The sequence below is a fragment of the Pleurodeles waltl genome, chromosome 11 (assembly GCF_031143425.1).
Source record: "Pleurodeles waltl isolate 20211129_DDA chromosome 11, aPleWal1.hap1.20221129, whole genome shotgun sequence".
Classification (NCBI taxonomy): Eukaryota; Metazoa; Chordata; class Amphibia; order Caudata; family Salamandridae; genus Pleurodeles; species Pleurodeles waltl.
In genome coordinates this window covers 74,334,303-74,359,777 of record NC_090450.1, presented here as the reverse complement: position 1 = coordinate 74,359,777, position 25,475 = coordinate 74,334,303, and the positions used below count along the sequence as shown (strand labels likewise).

Sequence of the window (25,475 nt, the reverse complement as noted above, 5' to 3'; positions counted from 1 at the left end):
GACAACAGGCTGTTTGGCAAAACCATTTGACCTTCCTCAGAAATCCACAATTCATCTTGTCTTTGAACACATTTCATTTTACTCCATGAACGTTCCTCCTCCTTGTCGACATTATTCTGCAAAGACATGAACTCTTCCAAAGTGTCAATTGTTTTCAATGCATAGCTCGTATATGTTGTGTTTTCCTCAGATAACAATTCCCACTTGTCCTTGAACGATATACAGTTCAATGCGCAAAACCTTGAGACTTGATCCGCATATCCATTTTCCAATGACACGTAGTCCTGTGACATTAGATGTGCACTGCATTTCACCACGGCAATCCTTTCAGGCTCTTAGTGTCCCTGTGTTATCTCTTAGGCAAGAACCATCAACAAAAATAATTTGGTCATTTTCTTCCAATCGGGTATCTCTAATGCTACTTTGACACAATCATGTTCAACATCCTCTTCCTTCTTAATTTCAGTAGTATCACTTGGAAGTAAAGTTGCCGGGTTCAGCACTGTACATCTTTTTAGTGTCACGTTTGGTGATCCCAAAATACTCGTTTCATACCTATTCAACCTAGCACCAGTCAAGTATTGGGTTTTCGTCCTTGTCAGTAAAATCGCAATTGAGTGAGGGACCATTACAGTCAGGGGATATTCCATCACTACTCCTTCACATTGTGAAAGACTTTGACCAACTGCGGCAACTGTGCTCCAACAACATGGTAAGGCTGCTGCAACTGGGACCAAAGTAGCTGAAAAATATGCTCCTGGACGATGCGCACCTCCATGGACCTGAGTCAAGACAGACAGTAAACATGCATCACGCTCATGACAAAACAATGTGAAAAGCATTGTGTAGTCAGGCATACCCAACGCTGGAGCTCTGCACCAACTCTCTCTCAGCTCAGTGAACGCTCTCTTTTCATCCTGGTCTAGTACTATGGGATCAGTGACTTCCTTATGAGTCAACTTCTGCAATGGTCTTGAAATTTCTGAATAACTCGCAATCCATTGGCAGCAATAGCCCACCATTCCCAAAAACATCCTGACATCTCCCTGTGTAGTCAGGGGACTTATCTGCAGTATCATTGTAATCCTTTCTCTGGATATTTTCCTCAACCCCTTTATCGATTTAATTACCCAAATACTTCACTACCTTCTGACAGTACTGCAATTTCAGTGGAGACACTTTATGACCATATTTTCCTAAATGGTTCAACAGGGCAATTGAGTAATACTTACACTCTTCCCTTGTCTTGGATGCATCAATGTACTGTACCAGAGTCGATTGAAAAGGTAATTCTAACGACTCCAAATTCTTTTCAAGTTCTGGTTGAACAAGGAAGGCAATTCTGTGTACCCTTGAGGAAGCCTACACCACCAATAGGCCTTATCCAGAAGTTTGAAACAAAAGAGAAATTGGCTATCCTCATGAAGAGGCACAGAAAAGAACGCTTGCGACAAATTAATGACTGTAAACCATTCTGCATAACATGGAATCTGAAACATTATCACAGTTGGATTGGGCACTTTGGAACAACACTTGACCACAATTTCATTTATTTTTCTCAAATCCTGAACAACCCAAACCTTTCCACAGGGCTTCTTCAAACCCATTATTGGTGAATTACATGGGCTGCTCAACACCTTCTTCGGCATCAGAAACTAATGGCACCTCAGGGGTGGAGTTAGCATGGAGCAAAGAGGAGAAATACCTTTATTTCTCCTCGTTTTTGCTTTTTTGATGTGTACTGCATTCCGCAGCACACATAGAAAGAGCAAAACGCCATTAGTAATTGTTTATGTGCAGGAAGATGTCGATTCCTGCACATAAACAATCATTAAATAGTGAAGATTTGCTACCTCACTGCACCACTTCGTAGTAAATGAGGCTGCTAAAATGTATATTGGTAAGTGATATACCACGCAAGAACTGGAAACCAAAGTTTAAGCTACATCTGTTGGGGGAAGATGACATTGCTACTTGTCAATACATGTCGCCTCATATTTTGGTAAACAAGTGACCCACTGACTCCAGAGTTATCCACTTTGCTTCTGTTCAGTGCGAATGCCTCCCACAATGCCAGTCCTGGATCCCTTAAACCCCTGAGAAAGTTCATGACTGCAGATTAACACTTTTGTTGATTGACTAGACACTATAAGCTGTTTTCCAACAGTAATTCATATATAACTGACACCATGCAATAGTAGAAAATGCTCTAATTACATAAATAAGGAATATTAAAAAGGCTATTTTTATTTTATTCTAGTGCATTGCAGGCAACTGTAACTTGTTTATTCTTAATCTAGATTAGTGTATCCTCCTGCTAAATACACGCTTGTGTGCTGTATTATTTAGTTCAGAATATTCCTTGAGCATTGGGCATTTTAATGGGATTGCACACGAGGAGTACAGTTTGCAAATATGTCTGCCTTTGTTAGCATGGAGTAGCACGGTGATACCTGCAAAATACAAAAAAATGGCATCTCTAAGCAATTTTGTATGAACATGTTCTACATATGCTCTTTTATTGATAGAGGCCGCATTTATGCACGCTTTATTAAAGCCATCCGTATCCTTTTTTAAGGACCAATCGGTAGTCAAACATTCAAAATGTGGATTGTTATTTTAATGGGACTCTCGGTAAATTTAATTTGCATTCTGTGTTACATTAAACATTGGGTGAACTAGCCATAATAGTTCATTCCCTCATTTCTCTGCCAGTGCCAATGTGACAACAAAAACCAGCTCCTCTGTCGGCATCAGAGTTGCCAGTGCTTTGTTTACCCTCCCATTAGAATTAAAATAAAGCTTTGCTGCTGCCGACTGCACACCATTATCTATGAGACCGTAATCCTGCGAGCAAATCCCTATCTTCCAGAACTGCCTCCTTTGTTCGGGTTTACTGGGAGTTTATCCCATAACAAAGAGGAATACGGCACCCTTCTCATCCTTGTAATTAAGTGTGGGGAGTCATTTAGAGACACGCTCAGGAACAGGTTCATTTTTGAGAGATATTTCCAAGTGGAGTGAAACAGCAGAGGGCCGTATGCTAGCCGGAGATTAACAGTTCAAACGTGAGCAAATGCCTCTTTCCACTCGTTAAGGACATTTTTGAAATTATGTAATAGCTAGATTTGTTTAAATCTAAGAATTATTGTTATTTTTCTTCAGCTTTCAATTTTATTTCATGTAGAGAATACATCTGGTAAAATACAACATTAACAATTATGAAGCTTATTTTCACAAAGTTGAAAGTCAGTCAAAAGTTAATTAAATTGGTGATTTCACAAACATTAAATAAAATGTCATTTTAAGAATTTATTGGAAATGTTATCTACCCTATACCTACAACATAAATCACCTGAACTACACCGCCGTCTAATTTTCACTTTTAAATGTTGCCATTTTGAATCGAGATTTTAATTGACTCCTATGTATGAAGTCGTTTCGTTGAATAGAACATCAAATTGGTACTTAGCGTGCCGGGACCAGACCATGGGGCAGAGTTATGAAAAGTGGCGCTGCACCTAGTGCAGCATCACTTTTCTAACGCCCCATAGCGCCCCCCCTAACGCCACAATGTGTGCGCCCTTTTTAATATACAGCGCACCATGGCGGTAGGGAACTAGCATCATAATTTTTGACGCTATTCCCGTGCTTTGCAGGATTAGCCTCAACATTTTTTATGCTAATCCTGTAAAGCCCATTGAAGCCCATTATAAACAACGATATGCCTCTTTTTAATGCCTACTCTGAGCAGGTGTTAAAAGTGCTGAAAAAAATGACGTAAAGAAATCCACCATTCTTTTGTCCCCCTGAGCATACATTATGCCAGGCACAGGCATAATGTATCGCAAAGGGTTACAAAGTGGCGAAATTCATGCATTGCACCACTTTGTAAATTTGGGCCTAGATTTAAAAGGGCCTAGTGCCACTTCAACGCTACATTAGCATCATTTTTTAGACGCTAATGTGGTGTTGGAAGGCCAAAAATGCCACGCCATATTTACAAAGTGGTGCAATGCTTGCACTGCACCACTTTGTAACCCCTTGCTCCACATCATGGCTGCGCCAGGCATAATGTATGCAAGAGGGACATTCCGGTGCTAGCGGGGCCGAAAAAATTGTGCAAAGAAATCTAAGAGATTTCTTTGCATCATTTTTATCTGCATTTTTAACGCCTGCTTAGAGCAGGAGTTAAAGAGAGGCTCCCATTGTTTTCAATGGGCATCTGGGTGCTTTGCAGGATTAGCTTCAAAATTCTTTACGCTAACCCTGCAAAGCGCCGGCCTACCACAGAAAATTAAGAAGCTAATGCCCCTGACTACCACCAGAGTGCGTTGTATTTTATATATTGCGCGCATTTGGTGGTGTTAGGGGGTGCTAAGGGGTGCAAGAAAAGTGTTGTGGCACTAAGTGCAGCACCACTTTTCATAAATCTGCCCCTTGGTGCAGCGATTTTGGCCTCTTTGGGCCACATGGGCGTAAAAACAATGATGCTAATGTGGCGCACGGAGGTGCTAGGGACTCTTAAAACTGCTGTTTCCATTTGTGAGAAACACTGCTTAGCGCACCACAGTGCACACCTGAAACCAGACACTGTCTTCCTGCACACACACTCTCATTCCACAAGTGCTATGCTTGCTCTGAACATGAACACGGAATTTGCAGAATTTCACATCTGAGCTGAGAGTGGACCCACAGCAGCAAATGAGCTAAGGTCTGTTTGCGGAAGCAAAAGTAAAGAGAAGCCGGATTTATAGAAGTCCTCCATGTTAATTGTCACAGATGGGAATTCGGAGAAACCTCTGGGAAACCAGGCTCTGGTGAATTTTAAAGAAGGTCTTCAGACTTTAAAACCATTTCGACAGAGTGACAGTTCAGAACATCTGCTAGCCTTCTGCCTGAACCTAAACTGGGTGTCATGGGGTGCACAGCTGCAGACATTTCTTCTTCTTTTTAGCAACATCTGTCACAGCAAGGCAGCAATGTAGGTAATTATCAACACCTTATTTAAACTGTTTTCTACGTTTTTTTCTTTTGCGAGAATAAAATTAGCACGATCGTCTCTGGCAGTAAAGTTTCAAAGTATCTTAAGATAATTTTCCCTGGAGGAAACGCACAAATCTCGACTTTTTCAAAGAGGACCTCAAGAGGCCAGGAATTATAGCCAAAAAAGACAAAATGAGCACGACTAGGAGAAAACAGCCATCATACCACAAATACAGATTTATAGAAAGAAATCTGTAGCTTTGTTATCATATACTCTGAAACTGGGAAAAGATGATCAGCACTGATACTAAATTCATTGGTTGAAGGAACCCTAAGCACATATGTTTGAAAAATATAAAGGTCATAGGAGGTGCCTCGTTACTCTGTCAATATCTTTAATGTGAGGTCTTATTTAAACAAACATGGCATTATCAGGTGAAATTTTTCCTCGAATGTTGCTTATCTTACACAAATTACAAGGATAAATGAAGGGGAAACATATTTGTTCAGGGAAAATACGCAAGTATGTGTAAATATCTTTTTTGCTGTTGCTAGTGTTCATCATACCACTGAATAACAAACCTTTATGTACAATAGCAATGACCATACTGCCCTTAATCACCTGCTGTTTCATAGGTATCCAGTGATGCGCGTCCTCTCCCTCTGCCCATCAAGGATTCATCCATTCCCAGCCCGAACTCCTTCACTCTGAGCATCCTCTGCTCAGCAAATTCTCATGCTACATGACTTGAACTTCCGCTTGAAATACCGTTCCTAGTCTTTTCTAAATTCACCTGATAAGTTAAATGCTACCTGACTTGACACCATGATGGTCCAAAAGACAAAAATCATCCTCACTGACAATACATTGGCCATAGCCCACCATATCCCTTATCAATGGTGTAGTTGTCTTACTTCCTAAGTCAAAATTGTTCTTTGAAAACTCAAACTCACACTCCCAACGTCTTCAAAGAGCTCTAGATCCACCATTCCTGTGAAGCCACTATGATCTTCTTCAATCCCATCCTTACTAACATTGCTGACAATGTGCAAAGCTATAGTATTGTTCTCTTAAGCCAAATGGGTCACACCAGACCTCACAGTACACAAAAAAGAATGTAGCTGGTAGGATTGCTCGGTTATTAGAAGACTCCCTGCTGAAAAATGCACTAACTTGCGGGTCACAATACTGAATTCTAGCAAGAAAGACACATCCTTCTCCCTTTCTTAGGTCAGTAAATTGAGTATCACTACAATGAGTAATTGTAAACATTGTTATTTATAGTTGTACGTAGAAATGGCAATGTGGTATGAAGGACTCCATGAAAACATGTTATCAGTATAATCAATCTGTAATGACACATGAGATGCTCCAAATCAGATCTGGCCTGATAGCCCTTACACAATTTGTCCTTTTATGCAAAAAAGTTTGTGAAGATCAAATTTCGTATGTGTCCAAGCTTCACTGATCAAGAGCAAAGAGATGCTTTATACCACTTAAGATTTCTTTAAACTAGACCCATCAAACACATTCTGTAAAATCATAAACCATTTATTAGTGTGAAAGCCCAAAATATCAGACAAGGACATTATTTCTCACTCAACTACTCCCCACTCTCTGCTGCATGTGGAGGAATGGAGCTGGATGAAAGGGATGATATTTGTGATGTTGAGTGCTAATAAATAGCATAGTGAAATTGCTCCTAATTTACATTTTCCAAATTTGCTACAGCGCTCCTGAGATGACTACTCACCCCCTTGGTCCGAGGTGATGTCATCCTCTTGTACAGCAATCCACCAACATCTTGTCAAGCTCCATAGCGAATACCTCAGCTGAAGACTTGATTCAATGATTTTGTAACATTTCACTTCTAAGAATCATTGCCTGCACCCCTGCATTCAAGCTAATTGCCAAACCATATCTGGCATCCCACAGATTCCCATTATAAGGCAGTTCATCCTTTTTCTAAATTTGGTACCTTTTATCAATCCTCAGCAGGTCCTAGCCACCGTTTAGTTAGGTTTCTGCTTCTTGCTTACAATTATTTGATCGAGCTAGCAACCCAAGGGTATTTCTCCAAAGTAGACCTCCTTGACCTGTCAACAGCTCTTCAAATTTAGGTCACTGTATCTTCCTGGAAGACACACCCATTGAACCTTGTGCCATATGCCAGATGCCCTAAACATTTGAATCATTCATATAAAAGGTAGGGGCATGTCAATGCAGGCAATTTTACTTCTGAGTCGAGAACAGCCACCTACAGTGGCAACCAGATCAACACGTATCTCATCTAACATATTAAAGTTGCCTACTCATATACCAACTGAAAGAATGGAATTTTACTGTTTCATGGATTCAGATGATCTAGTGATATAGTCAGAATACAGCACATAAGCCGCAGGACTCAAAACAATGTTCATAATAAAGATGTTCTCTAGTTGAGTGGGTTGTAGTGGATTCCATTAATTAGTAGCCAAGGACATCTAAAGAGATCAGTTGAGCATTGCTCCATAAATACAGCCAAGTAGACAGTTGAGCATAGTTCCATATACACAGCCAACACGTGTTTCGTCACAACAGGTGGCTTTTTCAAGGCTATGAGACGACACAGTAAGTAGGGAAATAAGTAAGGTCATTCACTAGTAAAAGGAACAGGGTGAAGGGTAAAACCTGCTGCCAAGACCGTGGTAAGTCTCGTTCCCGGTCTATGTCAACCAAATCTATGGAGGAAATGGAGTCCGGACTCCATTTCCTGCATAGATGAGGTCAACATAGACTCATAGCATTGAAAAAGTCATCTGTTGTGACAAAACACGTGTTGGCTGTGTATATGAAACTCTGCGCATGCTTCTAGCCATCATGTGAGGTTGAGGTGGTGGTGGCGGGGTCTTTGGTACTGGGAGGTGGAGCTTGTGCGATGTTGGAGATCAAGTTGTTCTTTGGAGATCTTGTTCCACTTGTGGTAGGGGGTAGGATGTTGTTGGTGGTGGGCTTCAGGAAGGAGAAGTGGACGCAATGGTGGTCAGTCCAGTGGAGTTTGGTGGTGTGAGTGAAGGTGATGTGGCTGCTGGAGGAAAAGATGGCATCTAGCGTGTGCCCGGCTGAGTGGGTGGGTGAGGTGACCAGTTGCTTGAGGCCGAGGTTTGCGAGGTGGTCCAGCAGGGCAGTGGAGTTGCAGTTGTGGGTGCTCTCCAAGTTAATGTTTAGGTCACCGAGGAGTAGGTAGTCCGTGGAGGCGAGCACATGAGAGCTGATAGTGTCGGCGATGGTGTCACAGAATGGGGGGCGGGGTCCTGGTGGTCTGTAGATGAGGGTTCCTTTTAGGGTGGTGTTGGCGTTGATGTGTACCTGAAAGTGTAGGTGCTCTGCGGTGTCTAGGGTGTTGTTGGTGTTGGTGGAAATCTTGATGGAATTTCTGTGTATTATGCCGATTCCTCCTCCTGGTTTGTTGATACGGTCTCTACGGGTGATTTTGTATCCTTCTTGGATGGCTATGACGATGTCGATGTCGGGTTCCGATGAGGAGTTCATCCATGTTTCTGTGAGGAAGGCGATGTCGGAAGAGTTTGTCGTGAGTAGGTCCCAAAGCTGAATGGCGTGCTTGTGGACGGAGCGCATGTTAAGGAGGATGCAGTTGAGGTGATTGGGGTGTTTGGTGTTGTTGTGATGCTTGTTGGTGTGAGTGCAGGAGAAGTGGCATGAGTGGCATGTGAAAGGTCCGTGGGTGTGTCTGGGGTTGGCCTGGGAGCAGGCTGTGTGCCTGCCGGGGCTGAGAGCGAGGAGCTCTGTGGAGGGGTAGTGGTGCTTGGGTGCGCTGGAGGAGGGTGGACCAGTGGGACGGGCGCTGGGCGCGGTCCAGGCACGGATGGGCGCAGATGGGCTTGCCCCTGGTGCGCCTAATGGTGCTGGTGCTCTTCTAATTAAGAAGGGGAGGTGGGAGGGAGGAGCATCTGGGAGGCGGAAGGGAGTGGCCAATGGGGGCGTGAGGGGGGATGGGGCCGCAGGGTACGCAGTGGCAGGGTCGGGAAAACCGGCAAGAGCCGGTTTTGAAAACGGGAAAAATTACAGAGAGTAAAACGAAGCGGAGCAGAAAATGGGCACAGGTAAAGTCAAAAACAGTGCATAAAACGAAATACAAATTACAAAAACGAAATACATATTTCAAAAAAGAAATACAGAGTACAGAGCACACTACATACACCTACCACTAGGCACCAGGGATGAGGCGCAGGCGGGTGCCTGCGGGTGGTGGAGGGCCTCGAACTTCCTTCTGCAGTAAAGGCGGGGTCAGGGGCACGGAGGCAGGCTGGTGAAGCTGTCTGCCACGTCGAATGTACTCCTGGCCCTAAGGCAGGTCAGGGGGTCACACTCGGCACCGCGCCGCGGCCACCATTAAGAAGGGGAGGTAGGAGGGAGGACAGACTTGGAAGAGGTATAGCCCTGCTCACAGTTCAACAATAGTCAATACATTTATCAGTCACTCTAGTGAAGAACTTAGTGCAAATCAAGGTGACCATAGTGCTGATTCTATTGCAAAATGCATTTGTGCAGACTTTTATCTGCAGAGTCCACAGGAGACTGTTGATATCAATCTAGAGAACACTTCCAACTCGAGTAGGTAAGTCTAGACCAAGGTCTCAAGTCCTCTTCCAGGCAGACAGAGCAACAGGTTCCTCATTTCTTTCTTCTCCAGTTCAGGGTTTATGTGAAAACGTTATGAAGGAAAAAAGGGCCAAAAATCAATTTTGAAATACTTTCACAGGGATGTTGGTCTTCAGTTTCTTGCACGCTACCATCCCTTTGAAGGTAGCCAAATGAAGGGAGTCGCTTTTTGGAAACTGCCTATTGAATTTTAATTAGCCAGGTTTTGTGACTCCATTCAATGCCTTATTTTCTGAACTGCCCTAGTAGTACATAGGTCAGTTTGCAAAATAAATTACCAGTGCAAAAAACTGGTGTTCAATTTGCACCAGTTTGTGAGACCATTATAATAATACATCTTGCCCAGGAGCCATTATTGTTGGAACATAGCACTTCTTTTATGCTTTGGCCAGGCTCCATATGGAAGCATTAGTCTTTCCACTCACATCTAATATATAAGATCATCTGCACCACATATCTAAATGAGGCCATAGTCTGCATAATGTAGAGAGTCCATACACCAACATGGCTGTGCCCAACACAAAGGCAAGAGTACAGGAGGACTGTATGCGTACTTTAAAATCAATCATCTGGTCAATCTTGACATCAAATATTATTTTCTGAAATAAACTTCTTTTTTATATCGGTGCTGAGTTTCACGCAGTTGGTTCTCATCCATTCTTGTACGTGAATCATGCGTTTGGAGAAGATGGATCTGGCTGTGAGGGACTTGCCTGACAGAAAGGATGAGCTGCATGTCATCGGCTTAGGAGATGATGGAGATGCCGTGGGATCTGATCACATCACTCATGTACATTTTGAACAGGGTGGGGCTGGGGAAATATACTTGAGGGACTCTACAGATCAGGTCCTTGGGCACCGAGGTGTAGAGGGAGTCTGACTCTCACAGTTCTCATGTAACAAAGGAGCATATCTCCTCAAGTGCTGAGCCTTGGATGCCTGTAACTTGCAAACATTTGATGAGGCTGGAATGTGACATGGTGTTGAATGCTGCTGAGAGGTTTATCTGAATGAGGAAGGCCAGGTTCTGATTGATCTAGAAAGGAGCAGATGTGATCTGTGGCAGAGATAAGTGCTGTCTCCATATTGTGATTTCTACGAGACCCAGATTGAGAGGATTCAAGAAGATTATGGAGTTCCAGGTAGTTGGTGAGTTGCTGGAAGATTGCTTTCTCTATCACCTTGTGGGGTAAGGTGGTAGGCAGATAGACCAGGAGTTGCTTAGTTTATTGGAGTCAGCCAATGTGTTCCTTAAGGGGGACTGTGACAACAGCATGTTTTCCCTCCTCAGCAGGTTTTCACTCCTCTGGGAAAGTTGCAGACCCGATGGAAGAGTTGATAATGTGGGTGAGGAATTAGCTGACCACGGGTCCTCCTTTGTTGCAGATATGGTGTGGACATGGTCTGTTGTGGCCCTGGAATGGGCAGTCTTTATAATAGAGATGGCGTCGTCCTCTGTGAGTGTTCTCCAGTTGGTTAGGTGTCTGTCCGAGTGGTAGGTGGGCAGTTTGCTAATGAAGTCCTGAGAGTTTGGTTGCTTTTTAAAATTATTTTAGATCTTCTCGATTTTGAAAGTGTGTCCCAGAGTTCATGGGAGGGGTTGATGGAGTTCGTTGAGGCATCTGCGGTTGTGAATTCCATGATAACGGCAAACATCTCTCTACTGTTGTTGAAACTGGCTTCAATCATATCTGCCAGGGCTCTTCTTTTGGAAAATCACAGGAAGTGGTGGTTGTGCCTAATGGTGGCCTTGGTTTATCTGGCGTTGGCACTATGATTAGTTCTCCACTTTCATTCCAGCTGTTTGCACTATCTTTTGGAGTCCCGGACTTCTCCCGTGTACCAAGAGACCTGATTGTTGGTTCTTTGATGCTTTTGAGTTTTGAAGGGTGCATGAGGTTTGGTGTAGATGAAGATCCATTGGTTGTAGTTGGTGATGTTCTTGGCTAAGTTGTTGGTGGTGTCGGGTTGGTTTGTTTCGTGAGGGTAGCACAAGTCTGTTTCTGTAATTCTGCTCCAGTTTCAGCTGGGTTAGTTGGTGTTGATGGGAGCTTTGATTTGTGATGTGGATATATTGAGTGGATAATGTAGTGGTCAGTTCATGTGAGTAGTGATGTGGAGAGGTAGCTGATGCCATTGATGGAGGCAAAGATTGCATCTAAGCTGTGTCCTGCATTTTGTGGGGGGTCTTTGATAAAATGGGAATGTCCTATGTTGTGTAGGTTCTCGAAGAGGTCAGAGGAGCAGTGGTCGGAGGGGTCTTCCAGGTTGAAGTCAGTGAGAAGAGGGAAGCTATTGGAGTTGATGGTGAGGGGGAAGATGAAGTCTAAGTGGAGGTTTCTTAAGTTGCCTCACAGACCATCTGTAAGCTAGGATGCTGTTGTTTGCTTGCAGGCTGAAGTGTATATATGTAGCATGAAATGAGTGTCTGGCTCAGTGGTGGTTGTGCATTTGAGGTTATTTTTCTGGATGATGGTGAGACCTCCCCGGGGTTTGATCAGAGTCTGACATGAAATGAGTGGGTTCCAAATGAAAAGAATTGTTTTGGTGGACTTTCATACTCAACAAAAGTGTCATACCTAAGAAATAACCATTGCTGTACATATTGGCACAGTGGAGTGTGAAAGAAAGGTTCAATAATTTAAATAGGTCACTCTTCTTGACCAAACATCTCTTTTCTTAATGATCTGCACTTCTGATCTTGCTATTTCTATGTTGAATATAGTGTTCTGTGAGAAGTTCTTCTTCTCCGTGACATCAAACTTATTACTGCTTACACTGATTTTAATGCTGCTTAGGTCAAAGGAAGCTACCTCAATTAAGGAATGTATCTTGAAAAGGTACCTAAATGTAGAATCCAATTATACAACCCAAAAGAAGGATACGGAAGCAGCAGGTAATATGAACATTATCCAACAGTTTGTGGTATGTCATACATCACACTCATGTGGTATATTCATCTGCATGAACATCTCTAGTTTGTTCCTCAATTGATCAGATTTTGTCTTACTCATGATGAGTAATTTCACCTTCAGACATGGATCACCTATTCCCAGCAATGCTGTCACTCTTATTTCAGCATTCCATGACCGATTTAGGTGTAACCACAACCAATAGATGAGGTAATTGTATGTCATTAGGGCATACATTTAAATGACACATGTTACTATTTCGAATATCCAAGCAAGTTATGACATATAGATGATATTCAATAAACCATGCCTACTTAGCCAGGGCTAGTGAGTTTATAGATTACTGAACTCTCTATGAGTCAGAGTTTTCTTACTTTCTTCCCATCCTTCATACTCTATTTTTGTACACAAGGAATTTCCCTTTATTACAGGACTAGGAGTGGCTATCTTGGGTTCACTTGTCATAAATTGAACAGTATGCTCATTTTAGGCAATCTGGATTCTAAATTATATATGCAAACTACTTAATCAATCTGAAGGGGAACCCACATATGCAATACATCCGAGCAAAGATGTGATGTGCACTCATTGGAAATTTGTGCATTAAGGAACAACATGAATGTATGATTAACCCACAGAGGCATAGGGGGTCATTATGACCCCGGAGGTGGGTGTTAATGTGGCGGTAATACCACCAACAGGCTGGCTGTAAATATCTCCACATTATGAGAATGTCAGGTTGGCTATTGCCAACCTGCCACTTCTCCACTCATACAGCCATGGAACTCCTTCCCTGTCACCGGTAGGAGGCTTCCCCACCCCAACACACAGCTGATGCCCCCCACCTCCCCTCCATCCAAACTCACCCCCTCACCCCCCAATACGCACACTAACCCCCCCACCCTGACATTCAAATACATACCCGACCCACCCCGGATCCAAACACACACACCCCCCACCCCCGATACAAACACACACACCCCCGCCGCCTCCGATTCACAAACACACCCCCTCCGATTCACAAACACCCCGCCACCACCTCTGATTCACAAACACCCCCCCATACATGATACAGACACCCACACGCACCACGCATACACCAATTCACTATCACTGGCATACATGCATTCATACACACACTGGCATACACGCATTCATACACGCATACGTCCCGACATACTCACAAACATTCTTTCACACATTCACACTGACATGCAGACACGCACTCACTTCACCATTCATACATGCATTCACAAACACACATACAACCACACAAATAACACAACACACAGACACATTCACACACACACTTACACACTCAGACACACACACACAACACCCCTCACCCTCCCACCCCCTCCCCTGTCAGACACCTGACTAACCTTGTCCGGCGAGGAGGTCGTCCGGCAGGGATCAGGAAGGGGCGCTGCTACCACCAGCAGTGCCCCGCCAGCACAACACTGCCAAGCTGTATGTTTGGTTAAAATACGACTGGCGGCATTCTACTGGTGTGGCAGTGCAGGTAGTAGCAGAGTAAGCTTACCACCATCCTCCAGCATGAACACTGCCAGATTTCTGTTCATACTGTGGCAGAAGTCAGGCAGTGGTCATAATATGGTGGATGGATGGTAGCCGCCGTGGTGGTATGTTGGCGCCCGTCACGGTAGCGGTAGGTGGTTTTTACCACCAATGTTATAATGAGGGCCATAATGCTTTGGAGAAACAGAATTCATCTGTTACTGTTTATATCTTTGGGTATATTTTGGTATTATGCAGAGTATTTTGTATGGACTGTAGAATGGTTAAATACTTTACTTTTTATTGCCTCTTCTCATATAATGCGGCCATGTTGAGTTTGTTATCTAATATGATCCCCACATTACGTGCATGGTTGGTGGGTGATGGAGTTGGATCGAGCTCTGATGGCCACCAGGTGGAGTTCCAAGGGGAGTGTTTGTTCCTGCAGACCAGCACCTCTGTCTTATACGTGTTGAGTTTAAGGCAGTTGGTCCTCATCCATTCTACTTTCATGTTTTGTACACATACTGGAAATGTACCAAGAAACTTCTGATTCGTAAGCAAAGCTGGAATCGGCCAAAACACATCAAGGAGTTGTTATAAGCAGTGAATAAAAGAAAACACAGCTGAATACTGAGTGAATGCAGCATTTACTTTGTTATTTGGTGAGGTTTTCTTGGATTATGAGTTGGTATCTCTGCACTTGATACTGTGCTGCATATGGTTCAGTCAGTTTTAAGGAGGCTTGCAAACTGTTTGTGAAAATATATATATATTCATTTAGAGAGCAGCTTGTGCTTCCTGTATTAGATTTCAGAGCAAGTGTATTTGAAAATATAGATCCCGCAGTACGCTATTACCCTACATAATTGTTTATTATTCTATTAATGATGTCAATGCATTTTTTTACTTTTATAGTATATTGCATATATTACACCATTGTGGATGCATACATTCCTATGTTTTTAGACCTGTCAGCCTTCGGGTGCTCTTCCCCCAAACTAATTGCCTCCCTTCTCTATTTTTGCTGATCTCATTTTTGTTGGCCTTATGACTTTGTACACTTTACCAATTCTAAACATTGCTAAAGTGTGTGTGCTCTCTCCTTTAACCATTATAGACTTGGCTTCCATCCAACTGACAGACTGAATGTACTTGTAAGCCCCTGTCAAAGTTGTACTGCATGAACCTAGGACCTTTAAATCGAATGCTACTTGTGGCCTGCCTGCAGCACTAATCGTGCCACCTAGTTAAGTAGCCTTTTAAACATGACTGAGGCCAGTTATTGCAATCTGTAGTTAGAGTTTAATTTGCCATTTCGATCTGGGAAAATTCACCTTTTGCCAGGCCTAAACCTTTCTTTTTAAAACACATACTTCACCCACAGGGTGGGCGCTATCCAGCCTATAAGAAGTTGGACATGTACTCTTATGTTGTACATGTACTAATAGTGAAAAACTCTCAACTTTGTTTTTCACTGCTGCAAGGCCTATCCCTCTCATAGGATAACATTGGGTTAAATTATTACATTTAATAAGTGATAGCTTTCAATTAGGAATGTGCGAGTTTGGTGTCCAAAGAATTTTAATTTAAAACTCTTTTGTGGCAAGGTGGAAAATAAGATACAAATCCAAAGCATGGCAAATGAGAGAAAGTTTAGTATCTAATCCAAACAACCCACAACAGAGGAGACAGCAAAAGAAGGCTCTAATCTGGTCAACAGCCAGGACAGGAATCCTGGACTCACTAAAGAACCTAACCAACATTCTCCTTCCAGAAAGCATAGATGTAATACAAACAACATTGGAGTAATGCAAGAAATACTGTTAACTATATACATATACAAACATAACTAATGTAGCATACTACACCTTTTAATGGTTAAGGTGGTTTTTAACGCACATTTCTGAAAATGCCGCTTTTAGAAAGTTGGCATTTTCTTGTCCCAACCATTTTGTGCCTGCAGCCTGTTTCCTGGGTCAAATGACTCGGTGTAACTGGCAGTTGGTTTTTGGACATTGCTCCCAGACAGTGAGACAAAGGAGCATAGGTGGTGGCAGGATGGGCCATCTCTGACTTAACAGTGTGGGGGGAGCACACACACAAAGGGTTTGCCACTAGTCTATTGTGACCCCAGACAAGCTGGGGCCGGGCAAGGGACCTCTGGGGTGAAAGCCTTCAGAACCTTCTCCGACTTAAAAATAGGCACTAGCTATAAATAAAGGACCGTCAGACTGAACTCTCGAGTACACCTTAGGAACTACGGAAGACTCTGAAGGACTGCTGTGGTGCTCTGCAAGAAAGACCACTACTCTGTTGCACTGCAGCCTGCTACCCCAGTAAAAGGACTGGACCTTCTTCTTGATCACAGGACCATCAGAGTGACTCCAAGGCTAGTTAGTTGGCCTCCTGATCAGGGACAGAAAAGGCTCCAATCATCTTAAGCCCAGCACCTGGACTCTATTTGATGTGAGTCTTGCCCTGAAACTAATGCGACCCCAGTCCTGGACCCTTGAAATTGGGCTGGATGTGTTCTGTAGCTCAGCTGTGGCCATGTGAGCAAAACCGACACAGTGCAACACATCTCTGCGCAGCTGCTTCGGAACCGCTGCTGCACAACACAACGCATCCCCCATTGTCTTTTTGGGGTCAATTAATTTATTAAAGTTTACTAAAATGTTCTAAGTTGATATGTGATTTTTCTGGTGTTCTTTTTTCACTTTATTACTGTTTGAAGTGCTGCATCAATACTTTACACATTGCCTCGAAGTTAAGCCTGACTATTCTTGTGCCAAGCTACCAGATGGTTGTGGACAGGTTAAAATGAGGATTGCTTGTGACTTCACCCTGACAGAAATTGCCTTTGCTGCTGAGTAGGGTGTCAGACCTTAACCAGTAACACAATTTCCATATCTATGTAAAGCATTAGGTCGTGTTGTGTAATATAAAACTTACACTAAATTAATGTATACATGCATTCCTAAAAGTTAGAATCAAACAGAATTCATCAGAGTTATTAAGTGCAAAGTGAAACTCAAAGTTCACCTGCATGAAAAAATGTGTGCTGTAAAAACCCCATGCTTTAGAAACCTAGGCACTACTAACATCATGCACTAAGCAGAACTTGCCATAAAAATGCATGTCTAATTACTGCAAAAAATAACAAAAACACACACACACAAGAACGCTCAGAAAATGATTTCAAGCTTCAAAGCCATGGCTAAAAATGGAGACCCTAGATCTAAATGTCAATTCCATCTAAAAACTGAAGAATTACCTGTTATGGACTTTAGCATTGGCGCACGTGCATGTCCAACACTAAGTGAAAATGGAAGTAAAACAGGTGTGTTGGACACACTCCAATGAGCAGGTTAAACTATGTACCTCAAAAGATCAGTGACTCATTTCATGTGCCTACGTATCTGGTAATCACACAGCTTGAGAAAACATCACAAAAGAGAAAGCTATAAATAACACCCTAATTACCACTTCCCATAATCAGGTACAACTCATCCATCCAGCACACATATGCATGCTGCACCAGCAGTAACACTCACACACATTCAAAAACATGGAGCTAGCAACTGCAGAGTTCGAAGAACTACAACAAATATCAATTCGATGTTGTCCTTGCAGCAGGAGGAGTGGGTTGCATTACAGCAAAGGGTCATAGCTTTAAGTTAGGAACCGTGGAGACAATAGCCAAAATCTCCAGAAATACTTGTCAGAATGTGTGGACATGATTGGCTAAATTCGTAGAGAAAATGGAAAAACCTTCAAAATTAATGAGACAAAAGCACATGTTCATATTATTCTGTTTCCCTAGGAAAAAACTGAATAGTGTTAAATGTTCTTATTGCCTGTAGGTTTCACATTGTTTTGTAATTTTAACATCTATGGAATGATTGACAAAGGGAAACTTAAATGAATATATCTACTCACGTATAGATCTTCTACACCTAGGTGTGAATCTCAGTATTTTCATTAGTCTCTATTTCCCTGTGGTGGTTTACATCTAGGTTTAAATGTAAGGGTCTTCACATGCTCACATGAGGAGGTAGAGCCTCTACGACTATAAAGTCACTATTACTAATTTGCTGCTGTTGGATGAGATCTCTGTATTGGCAAATACAGGGAATTTATTAAGTTTATTATTTCTTTTTTTAAATTAAATACAATCATGTTAATGTAAACTATAAATATAAAAATAATATTGATATTAACCTAGAACTAATAAAATCAAATATTTACAACACATTACCTCCTCAAATAAATGTTTAATACATTGTAAAATCATTTCAATATATTAATTCAATTTATAAAGATTATTTTTTGAGTGATCATTTAAAAAAACACCCTCAGTAACATTGTTAATGTTAAAAGTTTATTTAATTTGTGATAAACTTGTGTTTAATAATGGTATACATTCGTATGTGTATAAAAATAAGTTAATAAGTTTAAGCAACTTTTTTTACAGTAAATTAAGTGTATGATTTAATTTGTGACATAGTTAAAACTAATTGATATTTATACTTATTTTTAATCACTAAATTTAAACATGAATATAGTTTTAATGTAGAAACATGTGATCAATTTAACACTAAATGCTATCAGGTGTCAGTTTAATCCTATGCCTTCACTAATTTTATTGGTATGTATTGCAGTACCAGTGGTTGATGATGTGTTGCGCTTGACTTACTCCAAGGCTGGAGCAAATTTACACCTCTCTTAACACAATTAGGGCTGTAGTAAATTTAGAAGTGTAATTTCCGTTATTACAATGGTCCTACTCTTTTCTAGGTGTTTTGTATTAGCACGTGGCCCCCTAAACTCTTCCTGAATGCCATTAAGCCACCAATACTATGCACACAACATTTAATGCTGTTGTATTCTATGAGACAACATTTAATGCTGTTGTCACAAGATGTCCCATCCGAGATTTTCAAAACCCTGTGAGACAGAGTTGTGTATACCAACTGCTGTGCAATATTCCCTGATCCCAGCTGTGTTTCAGTGAACCTGAGGTATCGCTGGATGCTGGGCTCCATGGAAACACTCAATACTTGTTGGACTTGGGCCCCTAAGTTTATATAGAACAACACCAACAAATGTCCTCATGAAAAAAATATAACACCACACGTGTTTTGCATTGAAATCATTTTCACATTCCACATTGCTCATTGCACACAGGAAATGATGGAAAAGCCAGGCCTCAACCCCACACCATAATCTTTCAAGTCCTTTTATACATCATCTCGACCCCCCAAACATGCACACCTGTTAGTGATTTGCAAGCAAATTATCACAAATAAAATGAATCCCCCTACAAACCTTATTGTACCGATTAAATTATGAGGCTACTGTGGGCGAAAAAAACAAAAGGTAATGTTCTCCCAATCACAGACACACACATACAGAATCTGAGCACTAAACAAATAAATGGGACTTACTGTAAAAAGGGTGCCATTCAGGAAAGTAAAGTCGACACTCTGCTCCGTGCCCTATATTCAAAGCAGACCTGTCCCAATTGGTGTTGATCCATTAGTACTCCTAGTAAATCATTGTACTATAGGAGGAGGGCACTTCCCTTACCACCATCCAACAGACAAAGGTGGCCTTGGGTCACTGGGTTCAGAATAAAAACGAAATATGGGGAGTACTTCAATTAGATTCATATCTCTCGGTTTACAGCGGGCCCTTGTTTACACACATTATGTGAACATTCCATGAACATAAGCACAATTATACAAATAAAAACTGGTTCTCGAATTCATCTCACGCCGAAATGTAAAATTAGAAAAGTACCTGATGTCTGGCATGCAACTTGTTTTCTGGAAAAAAAACCCCGAAAAATACACGTTAAACTCCAGGAATCATATACAGAATTTATGTCGAAATCATTTTTGGCGCTGGTGACATTACTGTAATTTACTGTACCTAATAGTGATACTTATGCACTCAAATTTCAATTCATTTATAGAATAATATTTTCAGATTTTTTCTCCCTGCTAATTCCATTAATTATTCGACAAATACACAAACTCTGAAATAAAATGCCATCACTATTGAGTTTAAAAAAGGGAAAGAATCATGGCTGGGAAATACATCAGCTGTCTTTTGTATTCTGTTGGAAATTTATGAACAGACATTGAGGCAAGTACCAGCAAATAAAAAAGCTAATTATGAACTCCTGGAGAAATTATACATCATCATATATTTATAAGCACATTTATGTAGACTTATAGATACAGCGCGAGGGCACCACAATGTATAACCCCTTTAACATGCTATGGTTTGTTCTCCACCACCCACCATGTTCTCTGACAAACTTTTTAATTAGCTTTCTGCCTACAACTTCCCATCCTGATCAATTTTGCTGGCCACAGGTATGTATAAGATGCCTCTTTTTCAAGTAAACTTTCTAAGCTCTACTAGATGTCTGGATGTTGTATGGGTCAATTGGTCACCTTGTTCAGAATTGAAACTCTTGCTTGAGATTACACATTATTAGAATGAGTTGATGGATTCCTGGAGTTCCTGCAAAAAAAGGCTTTAGTCCTGATTTAGACTTCGGGTGATGCGTTAGTCCATCAAAACGGTGACGGATAGTCCGTCCGCCAAATCTAAATCCGGGAAACCCGTCCACTCAAATCTGAATCAGGTCCCCTGACACTTTCTACCAGTGGTCATGACAACTGGAAGTCAGCTTCTTAAATTCCTTAAAAAACTGAAGATCTTTCAGTTTTTTTGTATAATATTTCCACCAAATTGAAACTGAGCTGTTTAGGCAAGAACTGTAGACATTTCCTTCTTGCAACCCTTCTGTAGCACCAAGAGACAGGCGCGAGTGAATGAGTTCTCTTTTGAAGAATGTACTAGCACATAACTCGTACGGAGTGCGCAATAAGATGCCCCTCTATTTTTCATAATGATAAGTTTCTTCTCTTTTTCATTATTACTCTTCCGAGTCAGCCGATTACATTCTTTTGGCTTTCATTTTTCTTTGGGTAGCAAAAGGGACAGGATGATTTCATTCCAAAGGAAACTGCACTTCTTCCAAAGTAAAAATAATCCCTTTCGTCATGATACATCCATGACGTTGACTCAACAAAGTTCAAACCTAATGCAATTATCTTGTGTATGTAATGTCATCCTAATTTATAAACTTACACTTACTCAATTACAAGTCCAGCTTTCTCTTAGAGTACTTGAGTGCTGTCAGCACAGCAACTCTTGGAAAAAGTAAAATAATGCCACCTTTTCCTGTGACATTAGAAAGGCAAACTTACTAGTGAAGCCCGGGCAAGTGCTGAGATAAACGAGATCTAAGCTTCATTGCTATACTATCTGTCACATGAACAGCCTACCAATAAACATTTAAGGATTAGACCTGAAAACTCACCTCTCATACGCTTATTTTCCTCTTGTAATCAGGCAAAAAGTGTATTGAGTACACCTGACAATTTGCAAGTAACAGGCCCAAATGATCAGTATCCTGGATAGATGTTGATCAAAGTACCAATGTAAGGTGACCATATTTGCATAATGCTCACTGCACCTATTTGCTGTTTCAGCAAGAGCAAAGGAAGGTGTCCATGAAACCAATGTGTAATTTGCCAAATAATCGAGTATAACTAAGGTAACCTACAGTAAAGCATTATCTCCGCACTGTATGTAGCTACATTGTATATAACTAACCAAATTACCATCACTGACTGTAGTGCCAAGATAAAATTAAGTTGTGTAGTGCGTGCTGCACAAGTACATGTATATTGGAACACCTGCAACTATACAGGTTATTCTAAATAGAAGCTATTTCTGTTCTCACATAGTCCAGGTAAATTCACACACCGTACTAGGGTGTGGAAACCTTTTTAGGAGACCCAGGGAAATCAGTGGTTACAGGTCTCAAAATGTTACAATGAGAGCCTTTTTACAACTGGAATCAGCTTATTGTTGAACTCAGAACTGAGCACTAAGTGCACATCTTTAGCACTATACCCTCAGAATAGCAAATTCGAACAGTTCAAGGCTAACCCAGGGAGGTGGTGTGGGGGTAGAGTCTTAGAACTCATTCAAGCAATTAGCAACAGTTATTAAATCATTCTCAGAGTAATGCCTTTACTTTAAAGGAAAAGGTACTTCAGTCACAGTCCACAACTAAATGATGCATGTGAAAAGTAAACAACAGATACTATCATTACCAATAATATAATATTGTTCAAATACATTGGTACATGGCATGGCTGTATTGTTACCCATGGGTTTTTATGTGGGACACAAAAACATGGTGGGGCGAACCACATTTGATTACCCCAGGGTATGGTGGCTTGAAGTCTCCCCTTCAATCAATCAATCAGAGATTTGTAAAGCGTGGCTAATCACCCATAGTGCTTCAAGGCTATCTTTGTGGGCATGCTCCTCAATCGAAGAGCCAGGTCTTGAGGTCCTTCTTGAGCTGCTTCAGTGATGCGGTCTGCCTGAGCTTGAGAGGTAGTGTGTTCCATCCGGGCTGCTAGGTAGGAGACGGATCTTCCTTCTGCTGTGCTTTCCGGATCTTGAGAACAGCTGCAAGGGCGAGCTGGGAAGAACGGAGATGTCTGTTTGGCACGTAGGATGCGAGGCGTTGGTTGAGGTATGCTGGTCCTATGCTGTTCCAGTGCCTTGTAGGTGTGGATCTGGAGTTTGCATGTGTTGCGCTTGTTGACTGGGAGCCAGTGTAGGTCTCTAAGGTGGTAGGAGATGTGGCTGCGTCAGAGGATGTCTGGCTGCTGCATTCTGGATTCTTTGTAGTCTTGATTGAAGTTTCTTGGTAATGCCAGCATTGAGTGCGTTGCCGTAGTCCAAGTTTGCTAGTGACAAGTGCGTGGGTGACTTTCTTCCTTGTGTTGGAGGGAATCCACTTGAAAATCTTTGGCAGGAGTCGGGGGTGTGAAAGCATAATGAAGTGATGGCGTTGACTTGGTGGGTCATGGATAGAGAGGAGTTCAGGATAATGCCCATGTTGCGTGCATGGTCCGTGGGGGCAGAAGGGTATCTCAGTGCAGTGGGCCACAAGGAGTCATTCCAGGCAGAAGGGGTGGAGCCGATTACAAGGATCTCTGTCTTGTCCGAGTTGAGTTTGAGACAGCTGGCTTCCTTCCAGGCGGCAACTGCTCTCATCCCATTGTGGAAATTTCTCATGGCCTTTGCAGAGACCTCAGACAGGGAGAGGATCAGTTGTTTATTGTTGGCAGAGGAGACTATGTTTAGCCCGTGTTGTTTGATGATCTTGGCAAGCGGGGCCATTTAGATGTTGAAAAGTGAAGATTCCGTGAGTTGCTGGTTGACGTGCTTCTCCGTTACCTTGACTGTGAAAGGGAGAAGAGAGATGGGTCTGTAGGTTTTCTGCTCCCTTTGGTCAGTGGTGTTTTTTTGAGCAGTGGGCTGATCTCTGCGTGATTCCAGTCTGATGGGAATGTGGCGGTCTCGAAGGATCGGTTGATAATTCGGCAGAGCTATGGTGGTGCTGGCCAGGTTGAAGATATGATGAGAGCACGGATCTGAGGGTGCTCCCGAGTTCTCCTATGGGCTGCTAATACAACTATCTTGAGAGTTAAAATCGGAGTTGTCCAAATATCACTGTTTTAGTTTCCCAGACTCTATAACTCTTGCTGTAGCTCCCCCAACCTCAGATGCACAGTCTGTTCAGTATTTTAATCCCGTCAAAACATATAGTGGTATGCCCAATTACCCCACAGTACCTGGGCTGCAAGCATTCAAAAGAGTTAACTGGTATCCTGTATGGATCAATCATGTTAAGCATTTTTAGCCACAGTGAAATGATTCAATTTAACACTGGGTTTTCAGAATAAATCAAGTCAGAACATTTTATTCAGTAATTTTTATGATTGCCCTTGTAGTCTCTCCATGCCACAATCAAATCCTAGGAACATCATTAAAAATTCAGATAAATTGTTGAACCCATCACTATTCACAAAACACTAAATCAAATACCAGATACAGGACAAATTTTCTCCTTTCTTCCTTATATTCCCAAACAATGAGGTAAGGTCAAACACCGATGTACATGAAGTTGGATGTCGGAAAATCGCTCTTGTTGATGTGGTTGCCCTATTTATTTATTCTTCTAAGGACTCATTCACAAACCTATTTGCATCAGTCAGTCTGTCTTAAAGGTGCTGGAATTATGACTATGGGTGCACACCTATCACAAAAGTGCCCCCATAAATTCTTTTGCTGAGAGTTAATATTACCCTACCCTGTGGTACTTGACAAGAGTGGATACCACTAATGGGTTTCCAGCGTGGGTTTCTCTGATAGGTTTGGGAACACCCTCAAACTGTAGAGTTATTTTATATTATAAAGCTGTTCTCTTACCCCCCCTTATCACCCTAGAAATTGTCAGAAATATACTCCAGCAAAAGGCAGGTGTACATTCCTTCGCCATGTCTAAATGTATAAGCTGTACAATTAATCCTGTGGAAAAGCCTATGCACGTTTGAATAAAAGAAATACACATGCTTTCCTCAAGTATGGCTTGAATGCTGAAACGGGTACGGTTTCTCTGTTATACTTCATAAACGATTTGTGAATAAGGGTGTAATTCTGCAGTTGCAAATCCACAGTTGTGTTTGGGCCCGCTGTGTTTTTAACCTCTGCTATAGATGAAGGATTCATAAACATGCCTCAGTTACAAATGTTCTGGCTAAGTGGTCAAACTTTTTTATTTACAAATTGCTTTAACTATTATTGCAGTAAATTAACTGTATGAGAACAGAGTTAACATGAGGCAGTGAAAATTGCAATGAGATTAGGAGAGATGGAAATATTTATGCCCCCACTTTTAAAAAAATCATATACCGTTTGAAGTGCGTGTTCTGCAGCCGGAGAACATAGTCACAATGTGTACAATGTGTACCAAGCATTAACTTAACTTAGTAACTTTGGATGGAAAGTGTTATGAAAATCAAACCCGCAACATTCTGGTAATTTGGCCTGAAAAGAATAGTGGCACGGTTAGATTAGATATTTAATACACATAGCACTCTTACCACTTTGGCAATGTGAAATGCATTCTGCCTGATGTCAGATAAGTGCATAAGTAAATAATCCACACCATTGACTGTGATATTGACACATGTGACCCATTCAAATTTAGGTTAGGGTTAGATGGATGATTAGCCCAAGGCTTATCACATAAGCCTCTGAATGGCTCTTGTCACATATTTCTCCTTTCAGGATTTAGAGACATTTTCCTAAAGCTAGCAGTGCAATAGGGGATTAAAAAAAAACCAATGCGATTTACAATAATTTTATGACTGAACCACTGAGACAAGGTTTCAAGCCTCTCTGAAGTCTATCTTAAAAGAGATGCAAACTCGATAGCTTCTTTA

At 41.7% G+C, this 25,475-nt stretch overlaps 1 long non-coding RNA gene across 2 annotated transcripts in view; it reads right to left on the bottom strand.

Annotated features, from left to right (window-relative positions):
• LOC138265406 (uncharacterized) overlaps nucleotides 1–25,475 on the bottom strand; it is a 335,861-nt gene that overhangs the window by 119,974 nt on the left and 190,412 nt on the right. For both annotated transcript variants that reach the window (XR_011199356.1, XR_011199357.1), the window contains exon 2: nucleotides 19,885–19,910. This is a non-coding gene — a long non-coding RNA (uncharacterized lncRNA). The remainder of the gene's footprint in view (nucleotides 1–19,884; nucleotides 19,911–25,475) is intronic.